Source organism: Furipterus horrens, unplaced genomic scaffold (assembly GCF_987537825.1).
Source record: "Furipterus horrens unplaced genomic scaffold, mFurHor1.1.pri manual_scaffold_12, whole genome shotgun sequence".
NCBI classification, from domain to species: domain Eukaryota; kingdom Metazoa; phylum Chordata; class Mammalia; order Chiroptera; family Furipteridae; genus Furipterus; species Furipterus horrens.
In genome coordinates, this window is record NW_028327182.1 from 93,141,758 (window position 1) to 93,167,566 (window position 25,809).

At 43.6% G+C, this 25,809-nt stretch overlaps 1 pseudogene; it reads right to left on the reverse strand.

Annotated features, from left to right (window-relative positions):
• Window positions 1-2,545: 2,545 nt before the first annotated feature.
• Window positions 2,546-25,809, reverse strand: LOC149996608 (teneurin-3-like; annotated as a pseudogene).

Consider the following 25,809-nt stretch of genomic DNA (forward strand, 5'->3'; position numbering starts at 1 on the left):
TCAGTGATAACAACACTGGTAGTGAACTTTATAGTCTTCTGAATTCTAGTTTCATACTACTAAATTAAAAAAAATTCATTTAAATCATAAGAGGCTGTGCTCGACCGACATGTAACATATCCATGAAATGAATATATTTCATCCTTAAGTGAAATACGAAAGTTTTTGCTAAAAGAGTGACAAGTTGTTCTTTAAACTAAAATGTACACATATCAAGGCAACCCAATTATTTTTATATGTTAGAAACTATTTGACTATAGTTTGCAAGGCAGCACATTAAACCAGAGCTTGATTTAATAACCACGCGACATATTACTTTTGCTATTTTTGACACCCTAGAGCACCTAAAACATAAAATATAATTTACAGCAGTAGAACACGCCAGAATTGACCATTACACGCCAGAAGAGGACCCATAATGGAATTTATATGCGAGTTATAGCTTAGTATGTGTAATAGAATCTCATAAAATTAAACTAACACTGAAACACCATTTATTTCTTGCAGCAAAGGATTTCCATCTTAATTCTTACAATCGATTTCCAAGGTAGGCTGAAAGGTTCTTGGATGGAGTCTGAAGGACTGGAACGAGGCAAGTTAGGCAAAATAATATACTTCCCTTCAAATTAACTTCAGGAAACCCAAATATCATCCCCTTTGTGAAAAGAGCCGGTAGAGAAATGACGTCTGCGTCCTTGTGGGAGGGATCGCAAGGATGTGACGTAACAGCGAGCTCCAAGGCCACCAGCAACTTTTCACAAACTAGTCTAGCACCTAATCGGTAATAGAACAGCTACCAGCCCATCAGCTTTGTCTCTGTCACTGACGCCCGGTAGCTCAGGAAGAGAAGGAAGTATGTTCTCTCTCAGAATGTGTTCTGCCTCACACGGTCCCTTGGGTGCCAAAGAGCCCCAGGTCTCTGTTGAGAGACCGAAGAAAACGTGATCCCCATGACAGTTTTTCACATTGGTGTGAGGGGTACATCTTTTTCCTTTTAAAGTGCAATAACTCAACTTTTAGAGTTTATCCATACAAAAAGTTAACTTATTAAAATACTAGTTCAAAGGACGTGTAAATTGGTCCCTGGAAGTGTTTAGCTGGGCAGAGCGAGTATCTGTGATGCCTAAAAATACTGCTCTTGAATGACAGAGCCTCTCTTGGCCAAATGGACCCTTAATAGTGCCACGTACTAAGGATTCGTGAGGCCCTATCGCAGGTATATTGCTGAGAGGCCCAGGTGAGAAGCAGTCTTTCCGGGATGATTTATTCTAGTGGGCGAACTGGTGAGCAGCCGTTCAATTGCCTTGTAATTGACTGGACGTCTAAGTGGCGTGCCTGTGAGGGAAACACGAGTCTTGAAATTTCCCTTGGCCAGGAGCGGAAGGAGAACGCTGAGGTCTTTGAAGTCTCCTGCCATCAGACTAATTATCAGCACCACTCAATACACATTCATTTAATTACAGTAAGTTAAAAAGGGTGTGGGGTTGGGGAGGAAAATCCGAGGATCAATAAATGGCGGCACAAGTTCCAGAGTCTGCAAATTGTCAGTGCCTGTCCTAGAGAAGACCAGGATGTCTCCCTCGTCCTCCCAAACGGACAAACATGTCACTAACGCAGACAGAGGGAGCACACAGAAGCGGGGAGCATTGACTGTGGGCCAGAACTATGCAGGCACTTGATATTGTTTATCTAACTTCATCTTCATAACCATTTGGGAAGGAGATGCAGAAATAATTTGCCAGCTTTCATAAATAGGAGCACACACTTAATTTGGAATTCATTAGATGCCTGGCACTGTTCTAGACACACTATATGCCTGAGCTCAGTGAGTCCTCACAGCAGCCAAAAGGACTGAATGCTATTTATTATTTTCTATGTTTTACCCCTGTGGAAAATGTAGGAACTGAAGGTTAAAGAACTTGCCCAAGGGCACCTCACTGGGAGGTGGGGAGCCAGTTCAAATCCAGGTGGTCTGCCTGCTGCAACACATTCTCAACGATTGCCCTCAATGGAGGCTCGCGTCCCGAATTGTGATGAGGTACAAGAGTGCCAGCTCCTCGCCTCCCACAGTGTGGAAGAGACTGTGGGGACAGGGACGAGGAAGATGAGGGCCTGCAGCAGGCTGAGCACACATCTCTGGAAACAGCAGTTCAACTAGGCAGAGAGGGAAAAGTTAGGAACTTGAACTTGGGGTGATTCAGAAATGAAGAGTCGCAGGGGTTGAATGAGAAGACCAAAACACTAACCGGTGGGATCCGAAAGCAGGCATCCTGCCTGACACCACACTGCTGGGTGACAAAGGACAAAAATACATGCTTGGATTCTTCTGGGAAAAGATGCGCAAACTACCATTAGTGAAGATTAAAGGTTGATGTTTTGAAAAAAGGTTCTTTATTCCTGACATTTATGTAGATCATTGAAATTGAAATCACAGTCCTTGCAAAGCTGCGTAGTGGAAATCAGCTGAGCCTCTTTGAGCAATACATCAGAGAAGGAAAGACACCTAAAAAATCCAGAGCACAAGGGTCATTTTCCCTGTGATTAATTAGGCCATTCTATCAGTGGTTTCATGATTTCTCAACCACTTACTAGAAATGCTGCTATTAGGTGGTCACAACCTGCTGGCCCTCCAGTATGGGCCTGGTGATGGCAGCTGACGCAGGACAGTGGAGACAATCACAGCCATCAATATGTGTCCAGAAAGGGCTACTTCCTCCCCTTAATTTGGAAAAAAATTGGCGTTTGGAATTCCATGTGAAACTCAACATACTGTAAATTCTGTTTCCCTTACAATTTCTTTTTCCTTCAAATCCCCATGGTTGGTAAAGAGTTAGTTTTGCAAAATCATAAATGTTATCACTTGTTTTGAATCTCTGCTAACATGGAGACACGCGACCTGGTCGGAATGTTCTTTTGCTCTTGTGGGAGGCCCAGACCATCAAAATTTCATTAGCCTCGCAGCAGTTCTGGTGCCTTTTAAACTTGAACTGTTGGCCTCTTTATCAATAAATAAATGAAATCTAATCCCTTTTAGTTACTAAACTCTTCTTTGAAGTTATAACTAGAACATCGGCACTTGGCTTGCATAATTTTGTAAATGCTGAATAATATTTTGTTTTTTTCTGGGGAAAACAGCCTTATCCACTGTTATTTCAAATGATGAAGGAAACTCCCTGCTAAACAGGATGAAAACAAGTCGGTGTCTGGTTTCTAAATTAGTTTCATTTTGGTGGGATGTTCTACACATGGCCTTCCTGTTTCAACTTCTAGTGATGTAACTCAAGCTCAAATAAAAATGAATAAAATTAAACAATTGCAATAACTGGAAGGCAAATGAAAATATAACTGGAAAATGAATAGTCTTTCAAAGCTAAAGCAATTAAAAGACCCAAGAAGGATAGAATTGAATTATTTATATTAATTCAATGTTAGAAATATTTGACTAGAAGTAGTGATACTAAAACATGTAACAGTTTTAAGGGAATCGTTTATAAAGATGTTAGAAGAACCGTGTGACAACTTTTCATTTCTACCATAAGCCAGCTTAAGAAGTACTTTTTTATATCAGAAAAGATCCTAAATACTCTTGTTTAAGTCCACAGATTCAAATTATAAGGTCTGCTAAATATCTCAGAGAATTATGCTTGCCCAGATCTTAATGAAATTAATTCCTTTCCATGGACTCTTGTTCCTTCTGACTAATCACTGAAAACTCAGGACAAATAAATTAATCTGAAATGTTCCTGTGGACGTACATATGAAGTCTCTGAACCAGCCAGCATCCAGGAAGGGGTACTCTCTGTTTTGTGTCCTTTTTCTCTGCTTCCTTAAGCTGAGGTCGTTAGGAGTTCTTAGACCATCAAAATGTTTTAAAAACAACCACAGCCGAACCTTGTGAAAAGAGTAAACACACGCTGAAGTCATCACTTGCCCAACTCAACAAACATTGCTTTTGACACTCTATACTCTCAACTTAGCTGACCTGTGTGCTCTCCACAAACGCCGCCAAGTGTTCTGAATTGCAAGGCAAGGCCCTCCACCCCCTCTTCCTGTCTCCTTGTTGTGCTTCACGACAACCTGAAAAAAATTTTCTTGTCTTTACATTGCTCTAGGAACAAGGTCTATGAGATTCCTGGGCACACAAGTCCCTCCTCTAGTTAATGATAAAGCTGTGCAAATGGGGAGGGTCGGAGGTGTGAGACACTCACGGGTCCTCCTCCTCAGTTCCCTGTCATCTGGACATCACATGCTGCTAATGAAACATTGCACGGTTGCTCGTTTGATATTTTCTGCAAGGAAAAGGAATATATATATATAGCATGTGTTCCGGAATTCATTGTGAGCTAGTTTTAGCAGATGTGTAATTTTTTGAAAGGATAAACTTAACTTATATTTTACCAACACAGACACCACAATAAGTACGCTCGTTATTAGAGAGAGAGAAGCCACAGAGGCTGTGGGTGGAAAGGGCCAGCTCACCCAACGTGAAAAAGTGTTTCATGGACGTGGTTATGGATGGTCCAACATGCAGACGACCAGCACTGAATGCATTACCCTTCCGCAGTCTCCTCTTTCTTTCTACAACCATCACAGATTTTATCGTGGATTAAAAAAACAATTCCAATGCCAGATGCTACATGTGAGTATAACCCTCGTCTCTGCAATGGTTCCAGGGCGGTGACATGAAGGTGCAGACGGACAGGAAGCACAGGTAGTGCCGAGTCTTACATATTTACGGCGAGTGACTTCTGGTCCACAGTGAAAGCTCACAGAAGCACGGATGCGCGGATCAGCCAGGGAAGTGCTAGCGGCCTGACTCTAAAACCCATTTTGTCAGAGATCACTGTCCTGTGTTCTCCTCTGTGTTGGAATAAAGCCAGTCTCCTCCCAAAACTGACATCTCCAAGATGAATATATCGAGTGTCTATTATTAACTGATTTTGGACTTTGGTTTAACACACGGACATGTCCTATTCCATGGGGCTGGTTGATATCAGACTCTTGGGCTCAGGACTAGGAAGGAGGTGGTACTCAACAGTGAGAAGCACTTGGGGCCACTTCAGACTGGAACTGAGCTGAAACGGACAGCTGACAATAGACCTGCTTTCCTATCACGATGCGAAGCTGACACACCTGCTCAGGAAATAATAAACATGAAATATCATTGGCTAAACAATGCGCTTCCTTTTCAAATGTCAGACAACTTTTCATTTTAATTTTCGCTTTGCTTTTTTATGCGTCCCATACACAGCGCTAATAACCAGACCGAAGGAGCAAGGACCCTGTGAGGATGAACTGCGGAGGAAGAACTCTCCTTTTGTTACCCGGCGCGTTGTGCTGATGCACCCATTCTTCCTAGAGGCGGCACTGACTAAAAATTAAATTTCCTTTACAGTCCGTTATTGCATGTAAAGTGACTATTTTTATTATCCTGCACTGAGCAACGAGACAAAAAGTCTTCATAATTCATAAAGACGTTTTTCTTACAACATGTACCGCTGCTAGTTGGCACTCCCCAAATCCACTTTGGTGTATGGATTTAATTGTATAGTAATACCCAGTGCCCAAAGCACATCAAAGGCCACGCTCCTCCTCTTTACCCAGATTTCAATTGCTCTCATCAACTAATAAGTTTAAAGCATGATCAAATTTGTTCTTCAATCACTTGAGCCCTGTTAATCAACTATTCTGTGTGCTCCCTCATCCATTCTAAGAATCTGCCAACTTCTTTGAGCTATCTTCAAGAGGAATCTACAAAGACATATTTGATTGCGAGCTGTCTCTGGGGTAAACTTTGTCACCACTTGCTTTGAGGCTCCACAGAGAATAAGAGGTGACATGGTCCAAGACAAGTCACAGTTAATCTTTTTTTTTTTTTTCCATATACGATTAAACTGTTTTTCAGGACTAGAGCTAACACATCATAGACCACTTGCATAATTAAACCGGCTCATTTTGAATATTTTTCCCCCCCGCAGGGACAAAAATATGTGATTCAAGGTCGTTCCTTGAGTTTCCCTGCATTCAGACAAGAGGAGAGAAAGGAGGAGCAAAGGCAAGGAAGGCCGGGAGGAAAGGAGAGAGGAAGAAACACGCCATCGGCCGGCGCGGGAGCACTGAACGCCGAGGTGCGGCGCAGACCGGGGGACTCACCGCTGTCGCTGTCCGACTTGTTGTCGTGCTCCGTGTCGGTCAGGGTGAGCGCGGAGTTGGACCGGCTGGACAGGCAGGAGCTGCGCCCCGACTTCACGCCGCGGCCCCAGAGCCGCATGGCGTGCTCCGGGGACATCACCGCCTCGTTCTCCGTGTCGGCGTCGGAGCCCGCGCTGAGCGAGTAACCCCGGGGGGGCAGCCCCATCTCCGCGCAGAACGCCAGGCCTCTTCGCGTCGCCGGTTCGCACACTCCTAACTGCCTTAGGGTGAAGTTCTGTCCTAATTGGGGGGAAAGAAGAGACAGCAGCTGGTGAGTATATGTCTAGCTTGGGTTGTAGGATGCGCTGTTGTTCTGTTAAAGAAACGCTCCATGAAATACGCACTCAGGCATGCAGGGTTTCCAGCTCTCGGCTCCAGGGGCTTGCGTTAGCACTTGAGGGCAAAGGTCACAGGGGTGCGATCACGGGGTGGGCCTGCACCCCTGACTCCCCGTGCACCCCGCTGAGAGCGCCTTCTTCCCCTTCCCACCCAGAGGCCCCTCCAGAGACACAGGCAAGCGAGCCGCACGGAGCACGAAAACTCAGCCCCGAGAAGGGATTCGCTGTCAGACACAGAGTTTCGTGCAGCAAATTTAGGACGCAATGGAAATGGTCAGAATTATTTTCTGGGTCCTGGCGCCGGTCTGAAGCGATAGGATTTCCCCGCCCAGAAGTCACAACCTTGGAAAAGATTCCCCTCAAGATTACATAGAGCAAGGAGCTCGGTCAGTTTTCATTCCTTCTCCTTCCCACCTTAACAACCTCTACAACGTACGTACATCGTGTGCGTGTGTGTGCACATATACTACAGCTTGGAGGATGTCTTGAAAATGTGCAGACATCCGACTCTTTGCTTTAATAAACACCTGGAAACATCTGTATTGATTAGAGTGAACCGATTCCTGCAAATGAAGTGCACTCCAAAAATATATACAGGGAGTACTATGTACTTAAAAATTAATGACGACATCAAGTCCCCTGCAAAATAAATGGCTGTGAACCCTGCAGGCCTTTACTAATAAATCGAGCATCATAAAACTCAGGACGCTGCAGTCAGTTAAAGCTCCAGTGTTTAAATTAGGTGACACTTCCACATGATGGCCGTGATTAATGGCGTTTCCAATTCCGCATTTATTTTTTGAAATTTACACATTTGTGGCCCCATGGGTGAGAAGACAGAGCCAGGTGTGCTTGTAGGATGCACGCACCTGTGGGCCTCCCATCCCTTTTATTCACACGGCAGAGCTGGAGGTTTAGGTACCACCCGGAATCAAAATCCATGGAAAGAAAAATGGTATATGAAGACTGGTTTCAATGCGACGACATAATGTCCACCTTTTAAGAATATTAAGAATTTATATTGCTCATAAATTTCATCTTCCCACTCCTTTTTCTTAAAACTACGAACATTTTAAAGTTAATTGGCTGGTGTGAGAAATAGATTATACAGGGGTCGGCAAAAGTAGGTTTACAGTTGTAGTACAAATAAATAGTACAATAATTAATAAATAATAATACAAGAATAAACTGTGTTTTGCGTACTCGTGACTATAAGCCTCATTTTGTCTCCTCCTCTATATTAAGGTAGTATATGCTATTTGTGATAAAATAACATGCTGAATCTTCTAGAAAATGAAATCCAACATAATGCACAATTCAGTAAATATTTGCTTGTGAAGCTATTAGCACCCTCCAGGTCTGCGAGCATTTTAACTCATGTGGTTAATCGCTTTATTGCTGTGGTCATATCAGAAGTTGGAATCAGCTTCCTCTCGGCCAGACTTCCCAATGGATCCTGACAATGACGCTCATACATTATGAAAATCTGTTGCTACGATTAGCTACAAATCAAACTGTGCTTATTAGAGAGATGTAAGTATTTGAACCAAAAAGTATGTTAAAAAAAAAAGGGAGCAAAACAGGGGAAAAGAGCCTGCTAACAGTGGGACCATGGGTAAGCTTGATGAGGTCTGACCCAGCACTGGTGGTGTTTTTGAAAGAATTAGTGTGGAAAGGTTGACACCACGGACAGGTAATGGACTAGCTGTGGACGAGCTTACTGATTATTTATGTATCACATTTAAAGTGGGGCTAGGAGGGGGAAGGGTCTAAAACAGTTACCTCTAACCATCAAGCACACTGATTTTTCAAAATAAGAACACAGTATAATTTTTAAAGGGTGAACATGAATGATGGGATCTCCTACATCTCCCCTCTATTTGGGCAGGTGCCCACATTGGAGAATAAAAAGAAGAGAAGTTAAAAGACAATAAAACTCCCTTTCTAATCTCTGAACTGTAACTTGAAACACTTCCACATTATTGACTTTTCACACAGTTGCCATCTTGACGCAAAAATCTATGAGGTGAAGGAAAGCAGAAAACTGCAATCTTTATTATTGGTTATCCAGGTATGTAAACACAATTCACCCTGCAAATAAATATCTAGCAGATGATCCCTATGAACTGATGGGTGCATCCCAAACTCCTTAAAAACCTGAGCCTGGGAAATCAATGTCTAACAATGATTCAAAACGCTGAAGGGCTGCTTCTGAAATGCAAGCTAGCAAGCAAGCTGTTTTAGGTTTTCCTGCTGAATACAAGTTCGCCTTTGTTTCCTCTAGGAATGGACAGTAAACTTGACCTTCAACGGACCTAAGTTAAAGCTACTCACTAGCTCTGTTCAAGTCACGTTATCACCCTATTTTTTCGTCTTCCAGGGCTGCCCTGACTTGGGCTAAGAGACGCTTTATGTAATTGTAACGAGCACAAAAGAAAAGCTCAGCAAGGAATAGGTTAAGGATAAACGCCTGGATAAATTAAAGTAATAATCATAGAGAAATGCACAATTTGAGGGCGCGGAGAGGAATACTTTCAACTAAGTTTAGAATAACCACAGCATCACCACAGTCACGGATCTCTCCACCCCAGACCCGACTCGATGCTTCCAATTCTGCTGCTGTCGTTCGTCCATCTGGTTATAGATTCTTGCTCGTACGAACTCCTGTTTTCATTGAAACACCTTTGAGGAGATTAGCTATTATACTAGTAAATTAGCCTGTTAGACTCTTCCCTGTGCCCCAGCAGTGGCAAGACGGGCTATGCTTGTGGAAGACACAGGCACTTCTGAGAAGCAGAGACAGTTGGCCGAGGTGTCATGGCACCGGAGGGTTGGGCGGGCTTGTTGAGGGTGGCCACTAAGTCAGTGTGAAGTGGCAGCAGAAAGGCAGAAACAGGCAGCAAAGCTACGTCTGAATTTAGGCGAAAAACCCGACTGTCTTGCCTAAGTCAAATAGGCAAAAAAGAACCAAGAGGTAAGGATATATTTATCTCATTTTCCATGGCGTCTTCAGATTGCTTTATTCGCGATGGCTCTAACACCGTCTTCTGAATTTCTTTCTTTGCCTTTTAGAGTCTTTATATGAAGTCTGTTTGGCTGAGATGGATGAAATCAAGACATATTCTGCATGTTGAATTTTGGTAACCTTGCTCAGCAGGGCCAACCGTTTCCCATTATAATTTGAAACAGCACCAAAACAATAAATTGTAGCAAGAATAAAGTACACCTGAGGACAAAACTCAGCGTGATTAAAAGGCCAGGTTCGCTTGGATGGAATGAGACATTTTTGTTTCATGACACTCATAAATTTGAAAATCTATAAAAGAAAAACTGAATTAACACAACCTTGGAAGTTGTATCATTAAAAAAAGTTCACCTTTTAAAAAACGAGTGAGGGTACGTGACAAGATGGAAAAGACCATATAAGAACAAATACTTCGAGTGAACTTGGCACGCCGCACAGCTACCCCTTTAATAGAAGAAGGGGGTTGGAAAAATGAGTTAGTTATTTGGCCTTTTCCTCATATATGTCCATGACCTAGTCGGAGCCGGGAGGGATTATTCAAAGCTGCAAGGCAGAGTGATATTCACCCATAGGCAAGACACCTACTACCCCTCCCTTGGAGGGCAGCAGGCACAAACTAGAAACTGGGCAGACATTTCTCACTGGCTGCTGGTGGCACCGCTGTCATCGCCACCTCACCCGGAGTTCCCTTTTCTGCTGTGTTTGCCAAAGGATAAGAAGATCACACAGAAATAGAAAGGGATGGAACGATTTTCCCTTTGAGTCCTCACGCTCATTTTATGGGACACCCTGAACACTTTACCCTTCCCCAGTTACATTTGCCAGCTGCTTGAACAGAATACCCACCCTTGACCATGCAATACACATTTAAACGAGGGTATAAATCTTCACTTATAAGGTCCTGCACAAAACTACATTTTTAAAATAACTCTACCCCACAAAGCTATCATTTAGCATCGAAGGGCACACAAAGAGCTTCTCAGACAAGAAAAAGCTGAAGGACTCCATCCCCATTAAAAGGGTGTTGGTGGAAATCAAGTCTCTGGGTAGGGGCATTTCACGCCCCCCTGTCCAGGTGTCTTGTGACTGCAAGCTGTTCCAGGCCACTGAGCTATGGTATCCTGAGGACAAAGTGACTTTGCTGAGTACTCCATTACTCCCTTGTCCTACCTTCTTGTTTGGAGCTTAGCCTTAAGGACTTACACTCTGTTTTGTACCTAAGCAGTTAATGTTTGAACCCCAGTATCCTGTTTTCTCCTTAAGCGATAGGATGCGTATCCTGTAATTGCCACCCTCAGATTTCAATAAAAGGAAGGTGCTTGCTCTGCTCAGTGCCGACCTGCCTGAGCGAGCGGCAGCCCTCCGAACGTCCCATTCTGTCTGCTGGAATTGCCTCTGCGCCATCGACCACTAAGTACTACAACAAAAGGGTCTTTTTAAGAAGATAAAAAATATGAATGAAATGCTAACAAATACATATATACCAACAATTGAATCTAAAAAAATAAAATCAATAAACACACAGAACAGAAACAGATTCATAGATACAGAGAATGCTTGGAAGGTTGCCAGATGGGTGGAGAATTGGGGAACTGGGTAAAAATGGTAAAGGGATCAATAACTACAAATTGGTTGTTACAGAATAGTCATGGGGATGGAAAGTACAGCACAGGAAATACAGTCGATAATATTCTAATGACTATGTATGGTGTCAGATGGGTAGGAGATTTATCAGGACGATCACTCAGTACAGTAAGTTATATAATGTCTAATTACTGGGGTGTACACCTAAAACTAATACAATATTGTATGGCCACTGTAATTGAAAAAACAACCCGTGCTTTAAACAAAAAAAAATAAAATAAAGTTAAAATCTCACTGAATACCTTGACTCCCCCTACCCTGTTTTATGTGAGATGCAAATAATTTTCAACTGCTCGCTCAATTTATCTATTAATATGATACTAACATCCATAAATACACGTGGGTGATCTCCAATTCCTGGAGGACAGAGCAAGTGACCTCTGCACACCATACTTATCACCTAATCAGTTACGCAAGACAGTGTGCTGGACGCCATTGCTGGCGGCCCATTGGCCTTCATCCTAAACTCAGCTGTGGTGCACCTCTGTCAAGGGACATGCAACGCTGAGGCTCTAAGGTGACAGCAATGAGCGATGAGACCAGACGTGTGAGAAGCAAAAACCCCAAGTACGTTTGCGAGCAGAGAAAGCAGGATTAGAATGAATGGTCCCAGAGGACATGCCTTTTCTTCAAGGTAAGATTTGTGGACCCTCCAGGGGATGGCAAACATATGGAGAGAAGCTTTGATGGCTCCAAGGAGAGAAATTAAGTTGTGAGTCTGCTCGCTGGTAAGAAAAGCATCTTCTTCAATGGGTATCGTGAAGGATTTGTACACCCAACCACAAAATCACGCGCTTCTGGTACTGGCAATTGTTTGTAATTAGACAATGTTCAAATTGATTTCTACCAAATGCGTTCTGGAAATGAACTTGCTCCTTATTTTTACTTAGAAATTACTGCTTTGGAGGATTCCAAGTGATGAGGATAAGCCTACACTGTGTCTGCTGGTGTCTGAAAGTGAGGCTGCCAGAGATGTTGGTATAAATATGCGTATGGTGTGGCACGAAGCTGCGGGTCTTTAATAATTCTGACCATGTGGGCACCCAGTGACTCACAACGTGGATCTCAGGGTGGCAATGTAGCCAGAACCCCAAGACAAGTTTAGCAGTCAGCTAGGAGCTCCAGACATCAGACCCATAAAGGCCAAGGCAGGCGGCAAGCATTCCCCCTACTGTGGCCGGAGGAGGGCCCTAAGCTGTGTCTATCTACCCACACCTTCTGGCAGGTAATCCACAGAGCAGGCTGGCCACCGGGCCTGACTTAACGGCCAGAATGAGTTAACAGTCAGGCAGGGGAGCTAAAAGAGGGACCTAGGAAGGAAATATTAACAGGAAACAAGGACAAACTGGAGCTATTTCTCTTGTGTCTTTGAGCACAGAAGTGTAAGGCTGGGTAAACAGGACCATCTAAATCCTTCAATCCCTCCGCTGACATTTATAGTGACTGAGGAGGATTAACCGTTTTGATCTCTAAATGAATCATTTTCCGTAGTTAATATTTAAACGTCAGAAACGTTGGGGTGGCAGTAATTAGCCCAGCAGACCGGAGGAAGGCTTAAGGTTCTCGTCTTTCTTTACACCACTGTATTCTCACGAAGCAAACGTTTTCCCAGCGCCAGTATGTACAGCTTTCAGAAACCATGGAAAGGGGGGCCGGATTCTCTTCGTTTTTGTATGATGACAGAAGTGGGGGGAGTCCTGGGGAAATGAAAAGTTTGGGGTGTAACTGGAAATTCATAGCAACATTAAGAGCTGAAGGGTAAGACCATACGGTCATATTTCTTTTGAAGTCTAGGGTCAGTTCCCATTATTCACTCCGATGGCATCCAAGACTAAACTAAATCACAGTCCTTAAAATTAAAAGCACTTTGCTCTTGGCTCTTGGATCTTCCTCCTTCACAGTTTCCAACAGGCCCAGTTGTTTCATATATTTTCATAATTCAGAAAAATGCAAATAAATAAAATGAGAAGAGTAGGGAAAAAATAACATGTTTCCATTTTACTTCCAAAGCAGAGTACAATGGTACCGAAAGACACATAATTGGTATCCTAAAGCAGCTATTAATACTCTTTGTACATCTGTCCGATGGTATTAGTGACATTCTAAAGTAATATGTACTACTTTACATCTGACAAATATGAATTTAATTTTTTTGACCTATTTGGAATATATAGCATGTAGAAAGGTTTTACAATTATGTATCATTTGAGTAATATTCTCGCTAATAAAGCTGCCAGAAAAGAAGTACTCTATATCCAAGAGCTAAAAGTGGGCTTTTCTTTATTTGGAAATGGATGAAAATATAAGAAAGGTCCCATTTATACGCCACCAACCCTTCAGTCACTCCCTCGGCGCAATCCTGGATAGGCTGTGGATGTTATTATCTTAATGGGCAGAATGTCTTTATTCAGCAAAACATTAAGTGCCACGGCAGCAGCAGTTTAAAAAAATTGTAGCTCACTTTTAAACTCAGATTTTATTAATTTATTTTTAGAGAAAGAGGAGGGAGGGAGAGAACTATCAACTAGTTGCCTCTCGCATGCCCCCAACTGGGGACCTGGTCCCCAACACAGGCATGCGCCCTGACTGGGAATAGAACCAGCGACCTTTCAGTTTGCAGGCTGACGTTCAATCCACTGAGCCACCCCAGCCAGGGAAACAGCAGGTGTTTTTCAGCGGACTGTGGTTAAGGCTCAGTAGGGACAATGTGACTCTGCCCGAGTGCCAAGTGCAATCTCACCGGGGCTGAAGTTGGAGGAAGGGAAGGATACAAATCCCCAACTTTGCATATTCTGCTACACAGTTTGACATACTTAGCTTTTGTTTTTTAAAAGTATCACTGCTTAGGCAAATTTTATATGCAGTGAAATACACACAGCTTAAGTGGGCACGTCACTTATGAATGCAAACAAAATGTGGCACCTCTCTCTCACCCCCCCAAGTTTCCCACCCTGGCCCCCTCCCCCCTGCAGTCAATCCTCACCCCAAAGGCAACAGGAATCCTGATTTCTTTTCTTATAGGCTCGTGTGTGTGTGTGTGTGTGTGTGTGTGTGTGTGTTTTCCTGTCCTTGACCTTTATATAAACAGAGTCAGACATAATGTACTCCGGACCCTCCCTCTTATGGGAATGTTTCTGAGATTCTTCCCGGTTGTGGCAGGTATCGGTCGTTCATGCTTTGGTACGGCCACGTGGTATGCCTTTGCATGAATATACTACAGTTTGTTACATCCATTCGTTGGGTGGTTCCGGTTTGGGACGGTTATGAATAAAGCTGCTAAGAATACACTTCCATTTGTTTGGGGTAGACACTTAGGATATACATTGTTAGATCAAGGTGGGGAGGGGGGTGTTATTTTTTGACCTCATATAAGAAACTGCCAGTTTCTAAAGAAATCGTGCCATTTTTAAATTTTGCACTCCCATCAGCAATGTACGGGAGGTCAGTGATTCCACATTCTCACCCATACTTGTTGCTTAGGGTCTTTTTAATTTTAGTCTTTCTAGTGGGTGAGGGGTCGTATCTCATTGTGGTTTTAATTTTCAGTTCCCTAATGGCTAATAACGTTGGGGACTTTTTCGTGTACTTCTCACACATTCTTGTCTTTTCGGTGTAGTTTCTGTAACAAGATTTTTGCCCATTTTAAAACTGCCCTTTTAACTGCTTGTTATTGATTTATAGAAACTTTTTATATATTGTAGATACAAGTCCTTTGCTATATATGTATGTGTCTGTAGAATTTTCTCTCAGACTGGGTCTTCTCTTAAGGATATATTCCGAGGAATAGAAGTTTTAGTGTTGATGCGGTCCCATTTATCAACTGCTCCTTTTATGTGTAGTCCTTTTTGTGACCTCTCTCAACTTTCCAAGGCTGCAAGCTTACCCAAGAACATACTTAGTGTTTTACAGGGGTTTTCAAAAAGGTTTGGTTCTTTTGTGGAAATCAGAGAGGTGGAAGAGTAGGAAGTGACTGGACTAGACTCTGGTTATTCCTGGCTCTGGACCTCACCAGGCTTTTGACTGAGTATTTGTCCAACGAATTTCGGTCTCAGTTTTATTCATCTATAATAAGAACGTGGAGGACCGGAGAGACCTTCCAACCACACAAGCCTCTGCAGAGGCAGAAAGAAGGCAGCACAACAGAGCGTGAAGCAGAGCTGAGAACAAGAGAAGAACCTCAGGAGTCCGGGGAGGAGGCAATGAAGGAGGCTAGGTCTTGGGTGGAAGTGTGACTCAAACCTCCCTTAGCGCCAGGAACTTTGGCTTTATATTTCAACCTTAAACCAAGTCCCATTTCCCCATCTGCTGCCTTAATGACCACGGCTGGGGTTCATCGTGGATTGTAAGCCACGTCCAAGGCAGCGTGGACATTAACAGGCTGTATCTGCCCGTCCTAAAGGAGGAAGCTCCCCACTCGCAAAGCGGACACCCAACCTGCGGCAGCTCCAACGCAGGACGTATTTTTGGCCTTTGGCCTTGGGCACGTGTCCTCTCCTAGCCCAGCTCTGCAAAGACAGCCTCTGTTCAAATGCTCTCCTGTCTCTTCTTTCTGCCTGCCTCTGGTAGAAAAGCTGGAGAGGAAAAATAGCAAACGCTCCCTCTGCTCATGCAGCTCAGCGTAGCCGAAGAGAACAGTTCTGGAAAAAGAGGTGCAGGCAGAAGACTCTGGGGAGCAAACAGACCTGGCTTGTTGCAGGGACACCCTCCTCGCCTTTGCTGCTGCTGCTCTAGTGAACCAGGGGGCGGAGCTGCAGCTGACCTTGGGGTGCCCGGGACGCGGCCACGTGCTGGGAGTGTGGAGCCAAGAGACGCAGAAGGAACTGGGGGGCCTGACAGCATCTACCACCGGACTTCCTGTCTGACAAGAAAACAACTCCGCTAGGTGCTGCAGCCATTGTTTTTGGAGAGTTCTGCTTTATTTGGCTGCCCAACTCAGCTTTCGGAATTCCTCTTGCTTTATTCTTGACGTTGGTCTTTAATCCCTCTCAATTTATTTTTGAATGTGCTGAGAGATGTGGGTCCAATTTTCTGTTCCTCCAGATGGATACCAGTTGCGTGAGCCCCATTTATCAAATCCTACAGAACAGAAATACCACTTTGTTTTATGCTGGAGTCCCTATACATTGGGACCCACTTCTGAAATTTAAGTCTGTTGCATTGATTGATTTATCTTTATTTACATCAATATCATATAGATGTGATTACAGCAGGTTCATAGTATTTTAAAAAATAGCATTAAAAATATATAGTATTTTACATGTATATACCATTTTATCCATAGTATCTCTTAAATATGTTTTGCCTATTTTCAAACATTTATTCTTTGGTAATTTTAAATTATATTTTATTGATTTTGCTATTACAGTTGTCCCGATTCTCCCCCATTGTCTCCCTCCACCCAGCACCTCCCACTCCCTCAGGCAGTCTCCCTGGTGCCGGAGCCCAGAGGGAGTGAGTCTGAGTACTGAGCCCCTGGGTGGGTTCTTTAAGAGGAACTGCTTGAGATTCCAGAAGTTTCTTCCACCAACTCAATCTCTGCTGGCTTTGGCTGTCAGAAGTGGGGACGTATCTTCCTGGCACTGAATTCCTAAGCTGGGGGGCCTGGTGCGGGTCTGGGACACCTCGCTCCCAAGACATCCCTCCTCAATTTTTATCCACCACTCACGGGGGAGGGACCAGCCCGTTCCGCATCTGTGCCTCTCCTACTGGTCCGGATGGATGTAGTTCCTTTAGTTTCATAGGTGACAGACCCCCATTCTACTCAATTTTTTATGGTTCTGAGTGATGGTTCTATATTTTAGTTGTAATTTTTATGTGATTATATGAAGAGACGAGCCATGTCTACATCTACGCTACCATCTTGACCAGAAGAAGACAAACATTTATTCTTCCACATGAATTTTAAGATCACTTTCTTGAGGGAAAAATTAGCTTGGACTTCTTTGCACTTATTTTTGGAAAATTGATATTCTTATGATATCATACTTTCTATTTAAAAACACTATACTGATTCAGATATTGTTTTACACCTTTCAATATTTTATTGTTCCCTTCATGTTAGGTCCCATGCCACTAAAAAAAAAAAAAATTGTTTCAAAGAATTTTACAGCATCTGTTACCATTATGGTAGAATATATTCACTTACAAATGCAGCCCATTATTGTTTGATAATTAATTGGAAATAGTATGGGACATGCATCTAATATTCTAAGTGGTTGTCATACAATAACTCATTCATTGTCAAACTGCAGATTGAAAACTAAAGCACAATCTACATAGAAGAAAACTGAAGCACGGAGAAATTAATTTGTCCAAGCATGTTACGTGGCCAAGAATATGCCACTTGCCACTAAGCTAATGAATGGCATATCTAGGACTCAAACACTGATCATCTCTTAACTGTTGTGCTGCACTGCCTGTGATGTCTATATATTTATCACGTATTCATTCAAGTAGCAATTTGCTTAAACTTTTAATTCTAGAGCCACAGGGATTTTGTATGTACACAATGCATCACATATGTAACAGAAGTGCTCCTTTACCTTTTCCTAAATAATATAAAGTATTTAATTTTCTTTGCTTATTTACATTGCAAAAATGTCTAAAACACTTTTGAATGTAATCGTGAGAGTAGATGAACCTTTCTTAGGTTCCTGATTTGAACTGAAATGGTCCTAGAGTCTGAGCATTGCGAGTTCAGTGTAGTTTTCAACTGATCATCTTATGCGCGACTAACATATTTGTTTCCTCTTCTTACTTTACTTAATGAGTTTTAAGAAGAAATAGTTTCTAAGTTTTATCCCATGCCTTTCATCATCGATTGATAAGATCATGGGTTTTAACTTTGGTTTATTCATCTAATTAGCGTAACACGTACCCTAACACGGTCACCAAGGATTAGCGACCATTTGGTTATTAATTTGGTCTATTGTTCTTTTTACACGTTGCTAGATTCCTGTACGCATGCAGTTACTTAGGGTTTTTACGCATATACTGAGAGGCGATTTTGGTCTAGATAATTTCTTTTTTGTACTATTTCGATCAAGTTTTATGATGAAAGGTATGTCCGCTTCATGACGTGCATTTTACTGCTTTCCATCTGTGTGCGAGCGCGCGCACGCGCGTGTGCGTGTGTGGTGTTGAATAGCTTTCTGAACATCGGACTTAGTTGTATTTGGAAGGTTATGTAAAACTCTCCCAGGAACCTAGGAGTCAGCTTTTCCTTTCCAATGGTGCCCCTTTCTGTGACTTTTCTACTCTCTTCTGTGATAATTGATTTTGACAAGCTTTCTCCATTTTTGGAAATACTTTGGGATTAATCACATTTTGCTAAGAAAAAAACATTCCTCTAGAATTTTAAAATTTGTTAGAACAGCCCCCTTTACTTGTTACAATGTCTCCGCTATCTCTCATTTTTCTTCTCATTTCCTTAAACACGAAATTCTTCCACAGGAATCATGAGGGGCTTTCCAGTTTCTTACTCTTTTTAAAGATCAGCTTTTTTTGTTTGCTTTTAATTTCAGTTTCTTCTGGATTATCTGCGTCTTCTCATTTCCTTCAGTTTATTTTTCTGATATTTTCCTCATTTTTCAGATGTACAGCAAATTCCTTTTGGTTTGTCTCCAGTCTTTAAATACAATGGTTAACAATATATTTTTCCCATGATTGTGGCTCTCACGGACACCCATCAGTTTTGGGAAGCACGTATTTACTTCGTGGCTTCCTCCTGCTCCTTCTGTGATCTAGAGGCGCCACAACCCACAGGGTTTTTGTTTATTGCTGTGCTATTTATTTCTAATTTTATAAGTTAATACGAACAAATATTTTGACTTAGAAAGTCTCCACTTCTTAAATTTTTTTTTTGTTTCTTTTTGTGGCTAAACGCACATTTGGTTTCTGCAAATATTTCATCAAAATGTGAAAAACTGTATCATTTCTCTCTGACAATTATACATTTCTGTATTTTTATTGTTGCTGAGTTTTTATTGAGAGAATATAATTGCTGCCTCATTTTTTGTATCTTAGAGCTGATTTTGAAGAAGGTGGACCAAAGCACCCCATAATAAATGTATTTTAACAATGTTGTTAAAAATAGTTTTTGCTTTATTAATTTAGCTACTATATTGTTTAATGTATGCACTTTAAGAGTATTCATCCTCCTGTCTTTTATCATATACTTCATGGTCCTCTTTATCTTATTTTGTGTTTTTAATGGTAAATTCCACCTTTCTTAATACTAAAGCTGCCATTTCTGCTTCCTTTTTGCTTGTATTTGCTTGATATATCTTTAGCTGTCTCATTATTCTCTTTTTAAAATTTTTACTTTTTTCATTTTTGTGTTTTATTTTTTTTAATTGAATTTATTAGGGTGACATTTGGGTTAATAAAATTTTGCAATAGCACGGATGGACCTGGCCAGTATTAGGCTAAGTGAAATAAGCCAGTCAGAGAAAGACAAGGACCATATGATTTAAATTATACGTGGAATCTAATGAACAAACTACATTAAACAAAACAGAAACAGACTCCTAGATGGGGAGGGGCTGCTGGCTGGGTGAAAAGGGGGACGGGATGAAGAACAAAACTGGGAGGCACCCATAACGGTATGGTGATCCCCCGAGGGGAAGTCGGGGTGGGGCAGGCAGAAGAGGGTACAGGGGATACAGGGTGGCGGAAGGAGACCCGACTTGGGACGGCGAACACACGATACAACATACAGATGCTGTGTTCCAGAATTGCACCCCTAAAACCATCGCCTTAGTCTCAAGCATGTTTTACGACTTTAAGTCTGTTTCTCATACACAGCCAGGAACTTTAACAAACCGAGTAGTTTCTGTTTGTGAAAGTTCAGTGCATTTACATTCCACGTAATATGTCGTACCAGAGATTTGACTTCTCCCATCTTGGTTTATGGTTATTCATGATTCTGCTTGTTGCCTTTTTTCCTCTGGGAGCTGGTTTTGCTAACTCGATCAGACTGCTGTTCATTCCCTCTCCCCCTGCTAATTAGGTAGGTCTATTGTACTTTTTTATTCCACTAATGATCACCTGCCTTTTCCTGCCATTCATATTCAAATACAATGTTTCCATTATTATATGAGTGTAAGAGCACAATGATTTCCCTCCACTGCAGCTCTATTCCGTAACTCTCTCCTCCTCTCCCTTTCCAGATCTGAGTTTGGAACACCTCCCCTACCACCTTCCTCCCACGGCGGGATCTTGCCGAGACGAGGAAGAAGCTTTAGTTGTAGCCTGTTTTTCTCTGGTTTCCCTGGCATGGCTTCTTATACATTTCTAGCTGCTCTGCCATCATCGTTCAGAGTCAATAGCATACAGGGTTACAGTGTTTCCTATGGAAAACAATACAATAATTAATAAACACTATTACAAGAATAAACTCTGTGTTTCGCATACTCACCACGGCGAACCTACTTTGGCCTCACGCTGTGTATTCTGCAAGGTTGGTTGCCCACCGCTTCTGCTCTTCCTCACAGCAGGGACGCTGATTCTGGTTGTATGACTTCTTGAGGGCTTCCTGAGATGGTGCTCACTGGCGATACAGTCTCTGAGTCTCTGCGTGTTCCCGAGTCTCTGCGTGTTCCTAAATACTTTGAATCGACTTCGAATGAGGAGTGATACCTTCTCTGTATAGAGTTGTAGTTCTTTTCTCCTGGTAGATGTTATCCCATTGTCTTCGAGCTTCCATCGTTGCAGGGGAGAAAGTCATTAGTCTTAGTCCTGTTTCTTTTGTAACTAACAAGAAAAGTAATTTATTTTATTTTGTGTCTCTGGAATCTTGTAAAGAGCATGTAGCCATGCTAGTTGGTTTTGTTGTTGCTGCATTTGGTTTGGTTTGGTTTTTCGGTCTGTGTGTACATTTCTGTAAACACTCATCGAATTTTTATTTTGGCTCGAGTTTTCACCTCTCATCCCCATCGTTCACTTACAATAGGTACTTCCTGGTCTGTTTGTTTCGTATCCTACCCCCTTCCGAGAGGCTGGGTGCCAGACGCAGGTGGTGGCTCTCCTGGTGCCCTAATAAAATACAGGAAACCCTGTGAGACCCGAGGGAGCAGCCTTTCGCCTCCCTCGTTCCCTCGGTTGGCACCGTCACACTATCATCGTAGAGAAAATGCATCTGTTTAGGTTCCTGCAGCCCCTGAGGGACAAGGGGACCCGCTGCTCTGGCAAGACAACACCAGCTCCAGTTACGCCCACGGGGAAGGCAGGCAGCTTCTCTCCGGCACCACAAAGCCACAGCGCTCTTTCTAATCTTCACCCTGCGATTCCTCCCCATTCGGGGTTCGTCGCTGGGAAAAAGGACCTGCGTTGGCTTTGTCTGCAGGACCCGAATAGAATTCTAGATCTAATTCCACCCCGATCACTGCTCAGCTCAGTGAGGCGAGAAGTTGACTGGGGATTGGGGGTGAAGCATCCTCTAGGCCGCCATCGGGCCAGGATCCTGCACACGTGTGTCCAGGGAAATGCAGACTGCTCCTCCAGAGTGTCCTTTTCTTCCACAGAAGAGGGTGATCCTTGGTCAGGGGAAGGTCTAACATCTGAAACACTTGGAGAGAAGGGGGACCGGAGCCAGGGGGCAGCCCGCTGGGGAGGGGGCAGTGGTGAGAAATCAGGGCTTGGAGGATCTCCTTTCCCACAAGCTGCCCTGGAACTTGCCTTGGACCAGCCACGGTGTGAGGTAAGGAGCAGAAGCCACGTGTGTAGGAGCCGGGGCAGGCTGGGCACCGACGATGAGAAGCAGGAAGAGAAGGCAAGTCCCAAAGCAGCCGCGAGGAAGGAGGGGAGTTTCTGGAGGCACGCTGTCAGGGAGGACCTGAGGTGTGCCACCCTCAGACGTCAGCGAGTGCCCGTCCTTGCCCACCTGTCCTTCTCCTTGCCTGCCCTACTCTGATTATTTATTTTCTATTTTGATTTCAGGTATGTATAAGTGTAGGCATGATGCTATTTGTCTTTCAAATTTAAAAACAGATAACCTTCCTCCCCATTGCCATTCTATACATGAAGAATAAATGATGGTCTTTTCATTTTAAATTTCTGAAATTCATAACCCCAGCGCTGATTACTAACTGATAAACATTTTGGTTTGAGACCAGCTCACAGGTGTTCTGTCCAAGCTTTCGGTCTGTGGGACAAAAGAGTTCTAATTCCCAGATGTCACTTTCTTTCAAATGTCATGCTCATGGCCCACATTCCTTGTTGGAGATGACAAACATTCTCATTTGGCCCAGAACACTACAGGCAATACAATCGTGCAGAGGGGAAGAGGGTATTTTATTTCATAATTTCTCTAGAACTGTGGGGCAATCTTAGCAGCTGTTTCATAAAAAATGTGTCTCAGACCTGACAGGATAAACTCTCTTCAAGGGTGAATAATAAAAAAAAAAGGTATCCAAGGATGCAAAACAAGCCATTGTCAGCCTAACCAGGTCACACTTACAGAGAGCGTCACAGCTGCTGAAACTGTTTCCATCAACCTGTAAACCACATGGGGAGATTTAAAGAGAAAGAGGTCTGTGAGACCCAGGCCAGCTACACGTGACTGGAACATTGGAACCTGCCCAGCTTTACAGCCCCCAAAGATCACATGGACTGAATGGCAGTGAGGAAGGCCACAGAAATGATGATGAAAATCAAGTTTGATAACAGGCCATAAAATCGGTCAATAAAAATACAAACATCCTATTTCTGGATTGGGATCCATGTACCTGCATTAACGAGGGTCTCTGATCATCCCTTCCTACAGCTGAAGCTGCGTTTTCCTGTGACGTTCAAAGGATAAGTGGATTTGGGACTGACAGGTTGTTTTAAAACTCCACGGACAAGCTAAATTAGCATGATTCTTTGGAATGGTTTCAAAGGTCTTCGGCTACCATTAACATTTTTAATCTTTCATTTTTATTATGTGTATGATGTCAGGAGCTGTGGCAGGAAGCGCATTTTGTCAATTAAATAATTAATCCCACAGCATAACAGTCAGGGAGGAAAAACTGACATTTGTCAGGTTCAAAGAAAATGAAAGCCTAGGAGGATTTTTCATTATGCTGGCTCGAGAAAAGCGTGATCTGATAGCAGCCTTTCCTCCTCCGGTTCCTGCTACGAACATGCCCATATCAAATGGTAGGAAAGAAACAGTTACGGCCATGCTTCCCTCTCCCTCCTCCTCCTCCTCATCGGCCCAATCAGAAAGTCATATCAACTTTATTTTCTAGATCTGCCCCCAGTTCCCTCACTCCTCTCTATCCGCACCATCAAGATCGGATGGAACAGACCCTGATAAACCACAGGGCAACTACCACTTACACAGAGTCCCCTGCGTTCTGCTTTGGCAGAGGCACCCAGGTTGGAAGCCTGAGCTAGAGACAGACGACCTGGGTTCCAGTCCCAGCTCTGCCACAGGACCTTGGGCCTCCACGAGTCTGGCCTGTCTCAGTCTGTGACAGGAGGATGCCACCAGGACCTTCCTCAGAAGGTGACTGGGAGGGTTAAATGACAAGGCACACACCTGCTCATTAGCCCACTGCCTGGGGTGCAGTGAGAAATCGGGGTGCATTGGCTATCAAGAGCAGTGCATTCCACGTACGTGTTAAAGACACTCTGACTTACGACCACGTCCAGTGAGCTGTGGCTTTGCCTTTGACCTCTGCCCTGAAACCTCTTCTCAGGTCTCGGTCTCACAGCTCCTGACAAGAGGCCTCCACCTCCACCGGGCGCCTTGCTCACTGTCTTTCCCACCCTTTTCATTCACTCGTCCCCCGCTTGCAACGAGATGAGCACCAGCACTGTCTGGTCCCCTAAGAACTAAGTTCTGGGGTCCCCACAGATGGAGTGGCCATCCACCCACACCGTCTCAGCGTGGGATGAACCACCCAGGAGGTGCGGATTCCCGCTCGCTATTTTTAACCTGTTTAAGCATCTCGCTCTGCCAAACCGAATGCTTGCTTGCTTTTTTTCTTCTAATAGCCCTCCACAACGTGGTTTTTTTCCCCCATAGGGCACTAAACAGTTGCTTTTGTTACAAAAAAGCAAGACTTTACACTGGGTTCAGATTACGCGCATTTCTACAACTACTTACCAGGTTTTAAATTGGTGAAAAATGTGCCCTGATGAGTAGATAGTATGAAAGGGGAAAAAAATATTGGGTTTAGAATTATATGCAATGGAATCAAGTCCATTGAACAAGATCATGTATCTCAAACATGTGTTCTGTATCTTCCTTGAAACTGGATTAAAAATCTTAAACTGTCTTGCCCCTTTTCATAAAATTTGATACCTGTAAATAAGGCATGCTTTGGGGGAGGAAAAAAAAATTCACTCTTTAGCAAATCAAATACGTTCGCTGTGATGTAAACTGGTGTGGGTGGGTGCACACTATTGTCCCAATGCGGAGAAGAAATCCATGGGAAATTGTCAAACTTTGGAATGATTTATTGCATTATTACTTTTTCTTAAATTTGTTCCTGTCCGACATCAAACTGTTAGTCACACTGTCTGTACGGCAATGAGAAATGGATGAATATACTCTTTATTTTTGAAGTTTAATTGATTTTCCTCCGTTTCCTGACTGAATTAGCTAAAGGAGGCTAAATCCTATGTAAATGGACTGCAATACACGTGTAAGAGGATGTGATGTTTAGTAGTAGCAATCTTGCCCAGAAGTCAAGACTGTATGGGAAGAAACAAAGTACAACTAGACTCTCTTCAAGAATGGAAAGCGGTCCTTTTAGGATTGTGGAGAAAAGTTACCGAAGTCACTGGTGGAATATGCAGGCAGGAAAGGAAGTATAAACATGTTCAACAAATATATACCACTGAGCAGACCAGAGCGGGCTGTATTATGGGAAACAAGGGTGTGTTAAGGGATAACCTTACCGTCCCAGAGGGCCTGCAAGACAGCCAGAGGAACGCTCCCACGGAGGCCCTGGCGTGAGCTCGCAGACACCCACAGCTGGGCGGGACGGGCCACCAGATGGTCCCGCTTAAGGATTCCTCCTTTCTTATGTGGCAAAGAACAGCTAGCTTTCTCCCCAACTGGCCCTCTTCTCCTTGAACCAGTTCTAAGTGTAAAAACCATGGTTGGGAGCACCCACGTGAGACTGGGAGATGCCCTGGTGGCCTGGTTTCAAGGTCACGCTCAAACACTTGGCCCACACAGGGTCACAGACCTGGCCTATAAAATGTGGAGCGGTGGCACCTGTGTCTGGCCTCCCGGAGCCCGTAAGGTAGGTGATTTTCTACCTCCAATCTGTTAAGAGTGTGCGATCACTTAACGCCTCACCTTGAGGGACACTTAATGCGTCACCTTCAGCTGCAGGGTAGCACCCTTTGAGCAAGCCCCGCCTTCCAGGGCAGGGACCTACCTTGTCTGGTGTACTCATCCGCCTCTCGGTGAACCAGGTCCTTGGCTCTGTTCCCGTACAGCAGCCGCGAGGAGTCGTGATCGAAGGCCTTCAGGGTCTCGCTGGAGCTGTAGGACTTCTGCGTGGGCACCCTGCACTCCTCGCTGTCCGCTGCCGAGCTCGCGTGGCGCCGCTCCTTCTCCCGCCTGCTCTTGGTCAGGGAGCAGTAGGGCCTCCGCTCCTTCACATCCAT